This window comes from Solanum lycopersicum, chromosome 7 (assembly GCF_036512215.1).
Source record: "Solanum lycopersicum chromosome 7, SLM_r2.1".
Lineage (NCBI taxonomy): Eukaryota > Viridiplantae > Streptophyta > Magnoliopsida > Solanales > Solanaceae > Solanum > Solanum lycopersicum.
In genome coordinates this window covers 14,484,526-14,496,422 of record NC_090806.1, presented here as the reverse complement: position 1 = coordinate 14,496,422, position 11,897 = coordinate 14,484,526, and the positions used below count along the sequence as shown (strand labels likewise).

The following is an 11,897-nucleotide window of genomic DNA, read 5'->3' as shown; positions in this document are numbered from 1 at the left end:
TTTCTTGAATAAAAGCTATAAAATTTGAAAGTGAGAGTTGTATTAATTTATGCTCTTGTTATGAATTTCATGATAGAAACTTTTTTCAAAGTTAAATAAATATCGTATAGAAATTTACATAAACAAAATAGTTGTATAATTATTTTTTTATTGTTAGAACAAAGTAATCAGTCTCGTGCTTAAAAATCAAATATCATATGGACTTGGAAAAGGACAGTAGTTCAAAGTTTGTTTCAGATGTGAGTAAAATCACATTTTTGTAATGCTAATCAATTATCCACAACGAAACGAAAGCAACTGACAATATTTCAACTAGAGTTGAACAACTTATGCCGGAAAATTCAAATTTTGTTGATCATGTTATAGAGGTTGACAATCAAGACTTCCAGTCTAGTCAAAGGGACAAAAAAATTGGCATGAATATTGTGTAGTCATGTAAATTAAAGTCTCATCATATTGGATTTGGAGGGACTTCAGTAGAGTTATCATTTTTATAAGAGTGTTATGAAAGTACTAGAAATGGACGAACTTGCTCCACTTATTTCTGGAAGACAGCTGAATGTCCAAACTTCTAATATGGTACGTTTTTTATTTTTTTAGATTTGTTCATATTTATTTTCTGGTAAACATTGAGTTCACAAAGTTTACAATGTTTTTAAAGTATTAATTTGATGATATTTAGTGTACAATTTACTGCACAAACTTAACACATTGAAACAAAATAAGAATGAAATGAAAATATTTTTTAGCGTAATTTATGTACCAGACCTAGAAGCCTTTTTTCATTGACTAGACCTACACTAGTTTAGAAAACATTATGTTCTCAATATGCAGTTTAAAACTTTTAAGCGAATTAAGCAAATTCAAACCTACAATTTATTTTATTTTTTTGCTTTATTTTATGTTATTTTTTCCACTTTCCCTTCCTCTGAACAAGGAGCATATATGGTTGCATATTTTGAGGTCAAAGGGTTCTTCATAATTTGAACTATTAATTTAATTTTTTAATTTCTTATATTTTTTTAGAAATAAATGATCGATTTTTTTTGTATGAATGCAAAGTTAAATTTTCACTCAATAATCTAATAATGAAAATGAATATTATATCATAACCTACAAGAAAATATTTAAAATGATTGTCAATCGAAATGCTTACAAGTTTTCATGTCTTATTTTACTGGGCAACAAGGTAACTATGGAGGTTCTATTAAAGAGGAATGTTCATTTCTCCATAATATTTTTCTGAATCAAGAGTTTAGGTAGTTTCTCATATGCACGTGTTTGTTTGATCATTGAGAATTATTTTTCGAAAGTGCACTTTTTTAAATTGAATGTTAAGCAGGTTTATGCGTGTTATAATTTTTCTCTTCACTTCATATTCTTTCAAAATATTTTCCTCCCTCAAGTTAATGAATGAATTAGATGATTGTGTACTTTAAGGTGAAATGATTCGATTTATCTTGTTAACTTTTAACAAAGTCATTTCTTATATTTTTATAGAATAAAATAATCAAGTTTTATTATAGAACAAGTCAAAAATATATGGAATAATTACAATGTCAACAATGAAAATCAAACTATAACATAATATGCGAATACACATTGTAAAAATATTATTTTGTAAATATTCCTAAAATCTTTGATATCTTATTTTATTGGGTACACCAAAATTAAGGCGTTATTAGTACAAGAAAAATTCTTTGTACATCCATAACATTTTTTTTTAATATGAAATTTGTGGTGATTTTTCATATCCGGTGTCTGGTCATAGAATATTTTATTCCAAAAAATATAACTACTGTTTTAAGAAAAATAAGAAAATTTATACAAACTGTCAATTTTCTCTTCATTTCTATATATTTACCTCTTTCCGTTCTCCGAGTTATTAGTTTTTGTAGATGGTTATATATTTTGAGGTGAAAGTATTCTAAAATAATTTGGCTAGTTTTTTGTTTAACAATTCATTGTCTTACACTATGTATAGGAAAAACTTGAAGGTGTAACTAAAGACGAAATATATTTCCTGCTCTATTATGATTCTACTACATTCAAAACTTGGAGTTATATTAATTTCTGAAATTATATTTATGATGAAGTTCTAGAAGTAATAATCTATGTATACACTATCATTTTTCTTACTTCTTGTTCTATTTATTCACTTTCACTCCTTAAGTTAATTACTTGATGTGATTGTGCATTTTTGAGGTGATAACGTTTCTAAATAGTATCATATATTAATTTTTAATTTACCTTTTTCTTACTTTTCCGTAGTATAAATAATATAATTCAAAATATAATATCAAAATTAAATTTAACTTGTGAATAAATAGTGTGAAAATTATTTTCATGAAATATACTTAGAACTTTTGTTGTTTATTTTACTATGTAGCAAAACAATTACAATGTTATTACTTCAGATGAAAGATAGTCAGATTGTCCAGTTTTTGTAATGTTCTCTCAGTTCGGAATCGCATGTAATTTTTTTGTATACTTATATTTGGTCATAAAAATACAATATATAAAATTATACTTATAGAATTGAGAGAATAAACAAAATGTACACAGAATTATTTTATCTTCATAATCCACTGTTTGTTGTTAGCCAATCTGTGTTATCAAAACCAGAATTTACTGGTTGTAATAAATTGTTCAAAAACACGAAATAACTGAAATTTATTGAACCAATAAGCAAGATGAACAAAAATTTATTTCTGAAAAATACTTAAATCTATAAAAACTTACCAGAATCTGAAAAAATCATTTTAGTTTGGAAGAGAATCAAGTCCACTGAATTCAAAGTGTCCCCTTAAGGAAATTATTTCCCTCTAATATCCGAGGTTTGATTTGGAATATATAACCTCCCAGGTGTAAAATGATCTTAATTAGTAGAGTGTAGATACCAAAAAACTCTACTGTCAACGAATCAATCCACAGCAGGAAAGTATACGAAGAAATATTTGTTTAGAAGAAGAAGGAAGTCAGAAAATTCATTTGAAAATATTCAGAAGACTGATTGGTATTTATAGGTAAGAAGAATATATTCTGAAAGGTTGCAGCCCTTTTAGAATTGACACGACCATTAATGAAAGGTTGCAAACTTTCAAATGGTATTGACTGTTCTGAAAGGTTGCCAGAACAGTCATGGCGGAAATTTTAAATATAACGGAAAATAAAACAGGTCACGCGCGCGGATCTGAGTCGGGTCGGGTTAACTAAAAAGTTAAAAACATTTCGGTTAACTTCTGTTATCAACTAACTAATTGAAAATATTTTTTTGGCCATTTAATTAATTAAATAAATAATTAAAATAAATTTTGTCCAAAAAATAATCTCTTGATCATTTGTCAAAGCCAAAGCCAAAGCCGAAGCGAGCGACGACAACGACAGCGCGAGGGGGTCCCTCTTTCCAACCCTTTTAACAATTAATAGGAGTGTTTATGTATTTAAACTCTCCTATTTTTTTCATTACCGATGAGGGATAATTGCCTTTTTCATTAAAGCATAAGATGACACTTAGGTAGACTTAATCATTTTGGGGATGGTAGACTTTGATGGTATCTTGGGTATGGATTGGCTTTCTCTTTATCATGATGTCCTTGATTATAATGCTAAGACTGTTACTTTAGCAATGCCTGGTGTTCCGAGGGTTGAGGGGAAAAGTGCTAGTGGTTCTTATCCTAGCAAGGTCATCTCTTTTATCCGTTCTCAGAGATTGGTGGATAGGCAGTGTTTTTCTTACTTAGATTTCATTCGGGATACTAGCATTGAACCACCTCCCATGGACTCTGTTCCCGTGGTTCAGGAGTTTCCCGATGTATTTCCTTCTGATCTTTCAGGTTTTCCTCCCAATAGGGATATTGATTTTGCTATTTATTTAGAGCCGGGCACTAAGCCTATTTCTATCCCTCCATATCGTATAGCCCCAGCAGAGTTGAAAAAATTGAAGGATCAGTTGTAGGATTTATTGAGTAAGGGTTTTATGCGCCCTAGTGTATCACCTTGGGGTGCCCCTGTATTGTTTGTGAAGAAGAAGGATGGGACTATGAAGATGTGTATTGATTACAGACAATTGAACAATGTAACAGTGAAGAATAAGTATCCTCTTCCACATATTGATGACTTATTAGATCAGTTATAGGGAGCATCATTGTTCTCAAAGATTGATTTGAGGTCTGGGTATCATCAGTTGAAGATTAGGGCATCAGATATCCCCAAGACATTTTTTCGGACTCGATATGGGTATTATGAGTTTCTAGTGATGTCCTTCGAATTGACTAATGTACCTACAACATTTATTGAGTTGATGAATGGGGTGTTTCGACCATACCTTGATTCTTTTGTGATTGTTTTCATCGATGACATCTTGGTTTACTCCAAGACTTAGGAGGACCATGTCAGACACCTGAGAATTGTACTTCAGAGGTTGAGAGAAGAGAAATTGTATGCCACGTTCTCAAAGTGTGAATTGTGGCTTAATTCTGTGGCATTCTTGGGACACGTGCTATCCAGGGGTGGTATTAAAGTAGATTCGGCCAAAATTGAGGCAGTTAGAGGCTAGACGCGACCTACTTCACCTACTGAGATTCGGAGTTTTATGGGATTGGCAGGCTATTATCGACAATTTTATTTTGAGTTTCTGTACTATTGCGGCTTCGTTGACTAGATTGACACGACCGGATGTGGGTTTTCAGTGGTCTAATGAGTGTGAGGAGAGCTTTCAAAAGCTCAAGACTTTGTTAACTTCAGCTCATGTGTTGACTCTACCTGAGGAGGGTGTAAACTTCACTGTGTATTGTGATGCTTCAGTAGTTGGATTGGGTGGTGTGTAGATGCAGAAGGGGCAAATGATTGTTTATTTTTCTCGGCAGTTGAAGCCGAAGAACTACCCTTCTCATGATTTGGAGTTGGCAGCTATGATATTTGTACTTAAGTTATGGCGTCATTATTTGTATGGGGTGCATTGTGAGATCTTCATTGATCATTGAGTCTTCAGTATATCTTCAGTTAGAGGGATTTGAACTTGAGGAAGCGGAGATTGCTTGAGTTGATGAAAGACTATGATGTGACAATTCTGTATTATCCGGGGATGGCCCATGTTGTCGCCGATGCTTTGAGTAGGAAGACTCCTAGCATGGGGAGTCTTGAATCGCTTATTATTGAGGATAGACCATTTGGTGGAGATGTTTAGATATTAGCTAATAGTATTGTCCGATTGCCGATTTCAGAGGAGAGTGATGGGATGATTGCTTTTATTGAGGCTCGATCTTCTATAGTCAAGCAGATCTGTGTGCACCAGTTTGATGATGAGAAATTATGTCTTATTTGATACAAAATATTAAGAGGGGAAGCCAAGGAGGTTGTCCTTGATTGTGATGGTGTCTTGAGGATCGGAGATAGGATTTGTGTGCCCAAGACAACAAGTTAATTTGATTGATTCTTGAGGAGGCTCATTGTTGTCGATATGCCATCCATCTAGAAGCGGTGAAGAAGTATCATGATCTGAGTCAGCATTACTGGTGGTGTGGGATGAAGATGGATATTTTAAACTTTGTTTTTAGGTGTTTGACTTTCCAGAAAATCAAGTGTGAGCACCATCGGCCCCGTGGTGAATCTCAAAGGATACCTATTCCTACTTTGATGTGGGAGCGAATTACTATAGAATTTGTTGTGGGTTTTCCTACCACAGTAGGTGCTTATGAATCTATTTGGGTTATTGTTGATAGGATGACCAAGTTTGCCCACATCATTCCTGTTTGGGTGAAGTATACAGCAGAAAAGTTAGCCGAGCTACATATCAGTCAGATTGTGCGACTACATGGAGTTTCTATTTCTATCATATAAGACCGAGGTTCACTATTTAGTTCTCACTTCTAGAAGGCATTACAACATGATCTTAGTACTCAGTTCAATGTGAGTACAACCTTTCACCCTCAAACAAATGGTAAGTCTGAGCAGACGATTCAGGTGTTGGAAGATATGCTTCGAGCGTGTGTGATCAATTTTGGTGCTAGATGGGATCGACATTTACCCTTAGCAGAGTTTACCTACAATAACAATTATCACTCTAGTATCCAAATGGCCCCATTTGGGCGTTGTATGGCAGAAGGTGTAGATCTTCGATTGGTTGTTTTTGATTCAGCAGATATGTACTTTTTGGATACACACTTTCTTATAGATGCAATGGAGAAAGTACGCATAATTCAGTATATACTATTGATACCTTAGAGTCGACGGAAGAATTATGTAGACCGGAGAGTTAGAGTCTTAGTGTTTATAGAGGGTGATCATGTTTGGCTCCGAGTATCACCTATGAAGGGTGTGATGAGGTTCGGAAAGAAGGGAAAGCTTAGTCCTAGATTTATTGGACCTTTTGGGATATTAAGCTGAGTGGGAGAGGTGGCCTACAAATTGGCTATTTTACCTAGTTTGTCAGTAGTCCATCCTGTTTTCCATGTCTCTATGTTTCAGCAGTATATTTCGGATGAATCTCATGTGGTTTCACTTGATTATGTGGAGTTGGGTCCAGATTGACATATGAGGAGGAGCCTATATCTATATTGGATAGGCAAGTTTGGAGGCTTAGGACCAAGGAGATTGCTTCAGTGAAGGTGCAGTGGAAACATCGATCAATGGGGGAGGCAACTTCGGAGACAAACTCTGACATGCGTACTAGATATCCTCAACTTTTCAAAGCTTCAGATACTTTCTTTTACTTTATGTTCGATTACGAACATGATTTTAATGGTGGATAATGTAATGACCCGGAAGGTCATTTTCGTAAATTTTGAATATTAGTGTAACTTGAGTTAATAAATCAATAGTTAATGGACTAAAGTAATTAATTAATAATACTCTATGCATCATGGGTTAAAGTGAATTAAATTATTTTGGGTTAACATATGAGACATAATTGAAAAGGGTAAAGAGGAGAATTTGTGGCTTTGAGAGAGGGAGAGAACTGACGGAGGAGAAAACAAGTACGTAGAAAAGCTTAGTGAATCAGGTACCCACATTTGTTCCCTTTCATTATATAATTAATATATATGTTTGATGGTGTGAATTTTGTTGACAACATAAGGTGTATTGTGGGAATAGTGGAAAAGGGAAAAAGACGAAAGGCATGAATAGGGTCAGCATTAAGTAAAGTTAATGGAAACTTTTCAATATAAAATTTGTCAGATTAGGAATTACAGTAATATATATATATATATATATATATACATACATACTTGCAGTCCCCTATTTTGAATAGTTTTAGGTGCCTATGTTGATTATTTACTTATGTTAAATTGAAAAAAATATTCGATGTAACATGAATTAGGACGTCTTGAAAGTTGCTATAATATATTTTTTTACGGCTTTATTTTGTTGTAAGTTCGAATATCACTGTTGGGGGGAGTAATTCCTATATACAGTGAGGATTCATGTATTAGTATTATTAAATGGGTATAGTAGTAGTGATAGAAAAGGGAAGGTGGCACTGATATTGATGTCTTGTTTGTATGTGACTGTTCTTGGAAATGTATGGCAAGATCCTTCGAAATTTATTGGGATGTATAGTGGTGGGCCAATGATTGGCCATAATGAGTGTCAATCATCGGATTGGAATTAAAGGGGTGTTGGAAAGAAGAAAACAAACAATTCTGTAACGTTAATGTGTATTCTTTTGGGAGTAATTTCAAGAGTCTTAGTAATTATATCGTGGTTCCTGTTTTGAAATACTGGTATGGATATTTAAATATTGGATGAATGATATTTTGTTAGTACCATTTAAATTACGTTGTTGGAAAAATTGGGATGCAATCCTAGACTTGAAAGTTGACAAATATGATAGTTGAAATGTTAGTTGGCATACAAAATTAAGAACTTAATTATAAATTTAGGTGAATTTTTAAGTCAAGGTTAAACACATAATAATGGCATTTTTGGTTCTGAAACCTTATTGTGAATACATATATTTGAATAGATTCCATCGATTCGGAAGCTCAACTGAGAAGGAAGGCTCAAGTCCCGGAGTGATTATTCGATCGGCTAAGGGAATTGGATTTCTAAACCCTTGTTAAGCGTATGAAATTTGCGTATTTCCTTGTGTGGTGTTGAGAATGATTTGGAGACTTGTTGCCTATTTATTTGTGTTGTATTCCTTGTTGTAAATTGTGCTTTGTTATCATAATGGTTATCTCCTCATTTTCATCTGAGTCTGAAACCTTGTTGTGATAAGTGTTATGTGATAAGAGGATGAACCATTTTGAGGGTCATATCGCGCACCACAATGGATACTATATTTCGAGGGATGTATTGCGCACCGCGATGGTTAATATTATCGGGGGTCGTATCGCACGCCGCAATGGATGTGCGGACAGATATGTCTTCCATGGGTCCCAGACTGAGAGACAGCGAGTGTGTATCATTATGACAATCATACATCACTATGTTTGACATTGTATTTCATGGTATTGCACATTTTATAATTGGTAAACTAAAACTCGTGTTTTGCTTATCTTGCGAGTGCTTTTCACTGAAACTTGTGACTATTGAATTTTGGGATGTTATTGAGAATATGTAACCTAATGGAATGTTGATGTTGGGTTGTGTGCTTTGTAAATTGTGAACTATTAGGTTGGGCTGGTTTTATGCAAGTTGTAGTGTGGAGGTTCGGATAGGGTGTAAGGAGTACCCATATTTTGTTCTCTTATCTTGTGTTTAGATGTTTGGTTGTTGGGTACCGTATGGTTTCGTACTCACCTCTTGCTTCTACAAATTTTATAGGTTACGAGCCCAGATTTTCGTGATACCTTCCATTCTCTTCGTTTCCAAGGCATCTCGTGGAGAATTGTGAGGTAACTGCTTGTCATCTCAGCGAACCCCTAATTCAGAACCTCAGGTAAATTTTCATATCCAAATGTTTGGTCATAAATTAATATAATTTAAAAATATACTTACAAAGATGAGAGAAATAAAATTTTGTAATTTGATTGGTTAATTTTTTATTTAATTATTGTAAAAAACAGATGATCAACTTTTGTTTATCAAAGATTAATTCCGTGATGTATAGTATGATTTGATAATGAAACTACAAACTATATTATTACTATGAATATGTAGTGCAAATAATTGACGATAAATATGCTTACAACTTTTAGAGTTTTATCTTAATGTGTAGCAAGACAATCACAGAGGTATTACTGCAGTGGAAGGATCCTTGCAACTCAACTATAATCCTTCACATCCATAACTTGAGGTACTTTCTCATAGACCTATGTTTGATAATAGACCATGATGTTCTACATATGTTGTTATCATAAACTTTCATTAATTAAGAATTTTTCATACATTGTCATTTTTTCTTTTCAATAGTAATATTCGAGTGATGTTTACCATTTGAACAACTCTTTTTTCTTATTTTTTTATACCTACTTTTATTACTCTACTAAATTAGTTGAGATGATTTTATTTTAAGGTGAAAGGATTTTGGAATAATTTTGATGAATTAATTTTAAATTATTTTTTACTTGCCTTTTTGTAGAGTACAAATGCCCAACTTTTGTTTTATGATTGGTTAAATTTGTATTGAGTAAGATAATCAAATTTTAAATATCAAAATTATATATCCTAGCTTGTCAATAAATTGTGTGAACATAATTTTCATTAAATATACTTGCAACTTTTGGTGTCTTATTTAATAATGTAGCAAAATAATCATGGTGATATCACTGTAGATAAAAGTCTATTCAATCTTTGTAATTCTTTCGCAGATTTGGAACCTCACGTAATTTTCATCTACTTATCTCTAGTCATAATATACCATATTAGATATCTATACTTACAAAGTCGAGAATAAGAAAAATTGTACACACAATTATTTTTCTTTTCTCTATCTACCTTTTTATTAATTTTCCTCTACAGGTTAACTAGTGGCAATGTAGTATATTTGAAGGCAAACGAGATTTAAAATTATTGGATTGGTAAATGTTTAATTAGATTACTAACATTTTTGTAGACAAATAATTTACCTATGTTATATAATGTTAAATTTATGTTGTATCATATATGTTAATAACAAAACTCAAAACTATATCAAAACTCCTTAATACATAATTCAAATATTTCTAAAAAGTAAATATGCTTATACCTTTAAATATCTTATTTCACTATATAGCTTGAAAATTATAGAGGAGGAAAGATCGTTCCATTGACATTATGTTTCCCAAAATTTAAAATATGAGGTAGTTTCTCATGTATCTATATTTCGTTATATAGAAAAATATTTTTAAAATATTATTTATAGAGTTGTTAAGAAAAGTTAAAAACTTGTACACACTATCATGTTTTTTTTATACATAATTTGTTTAGATTACCCACTTTCCCTAGTTAATTAGTGGACATGGTTATACATTTTTAGATAATCGACTTTATAAATAATTGACTGGTGAATTTTTAATTTAGTAATTTTTTTAAATTTATGTAGTATATGAATGATCAATCTTTGTTATACGAAAATTTAAATTATTTTTGTATGAAATGTATATATAATGAAACTCAAAATAATGTCACAATTTCTGAATGCATAGTGAAAATAATTGTAAGGAAATATGCTTATAACTTTTGATATCTTCTTTCACTGTGTAGCTATGAAATTTCGGAGGAATGTGGATCAGATGTCTGTGAATTGTGAATATGAATTTAGGAGGTGTCTTCTTTCAATGTGGAGCTTTTGTTGTTAGCTGAATTTGTAGTTAATCTGTTGTTGGATATGGTCATTTGGTGCATCCCCTTTCTAGATATGGAAACAAATTTACAAAATTTGATATTTCACTAACTTTTAATTTTCATCTTCTTTTGTAATTTAATTATGTTTTCAAGTAGTAGTATGTGTTTTGAGTTCTCATCATGTTTTATTATGTGGACACCAATTGACAAGTAAGAAAATCATTCCCATAAACAATATTATAAAATTTGTATTATTACTAATAAATATTTCATGTAAATTATTATAAAATTAGCATTACTACATTTTAATAGATTAGAATTCCATTAAATATTATTATTATGAAGACACATAGTAATATAAAGTTATATAGTAGGTTAAAACATACAGTCAGGTTATGGATTATAAAATTAACACATATAAAATCGTATTTTCATATATCATTGGCTTGTTTTGACAACAATAAATTGATATCATATCACAAGTGCGTTATTTATTTGTAATTTGTAGTTAAGGAATTTGTAAAGCCCACAACTTCTAAGCAGATATTCGAATCATCCTCCGTATGCATATAGGTCGGAATTTGATGATTTTTAAGTTTTAGATTATTTTAAGGTCCTCTATTAGGTGTAGTAAGTGTATGGTATGTGATTTAATGTCCTAAGGTACCTCAAACACCAATCAAAGTTCAATGTATTTCTATCAATTACACTTTTCCCAGAGTTCATGAAAGACTAACTTCAAATAACTATATCTTTTAGATTATAAAGAGTTGGGTGACTCATAATGTATGAAATTAATGGTCTATGACTATTTTTTTGAACGTCGCCAAGATTGCATCAGTTCGTGTTCAGAGTAAGATAATATGACTGATTTACTGGAGATGCTTTAACATGACAACCGTTCAGCGATGGCTCCCCGATACGGAGAGAAAGGGGACCTCACTGCCCACTTGAATAAAATTTCTTGAAGCCCCAATTATGAATTTTTATTTATTTGGTGTGTGTGGGGGGGGGGTATCTATCCTAAAATTCTTTAAGTACTTATCGAAATGGACATCAATGTTTAGCAAATCAGTTTGTCATAACTAAGTCCTCTCATTTACACCTAATTCTATGCTGAACAACATCATGAATACCAAGGTTGCGGTTCTTCTTCCAAGATTCTCAGCTTCTCTACTAAGGTAGGT

The 11,897-nt window shown here is 32.2% G+C and overlaps 1 long non-coding RNA gene across 1 annotated transcript; it reads left to right on the top strand.

Moving 5' to 3' along the window:
- The first annotated feature begins 6,926 nt into the window (after positions 1 to 6,926).
- LOC138337577 (uncharacterized) lies at positions 6,927 to 10,830 on the top strand. Its single transcript, XR_011210873.1, has 4 exons — positions 6,927 to 7,003; positions 8,770 to 8,884; positions 9,164 to 9,241; positions 10,630 to 10,830. It is a non-coding gene; the product is annotated as an uncharacterized lncRNA (long non-coding RNA).
- Positions 10,831 to 11,897: the final 1,067 nt, after the last annotated feature.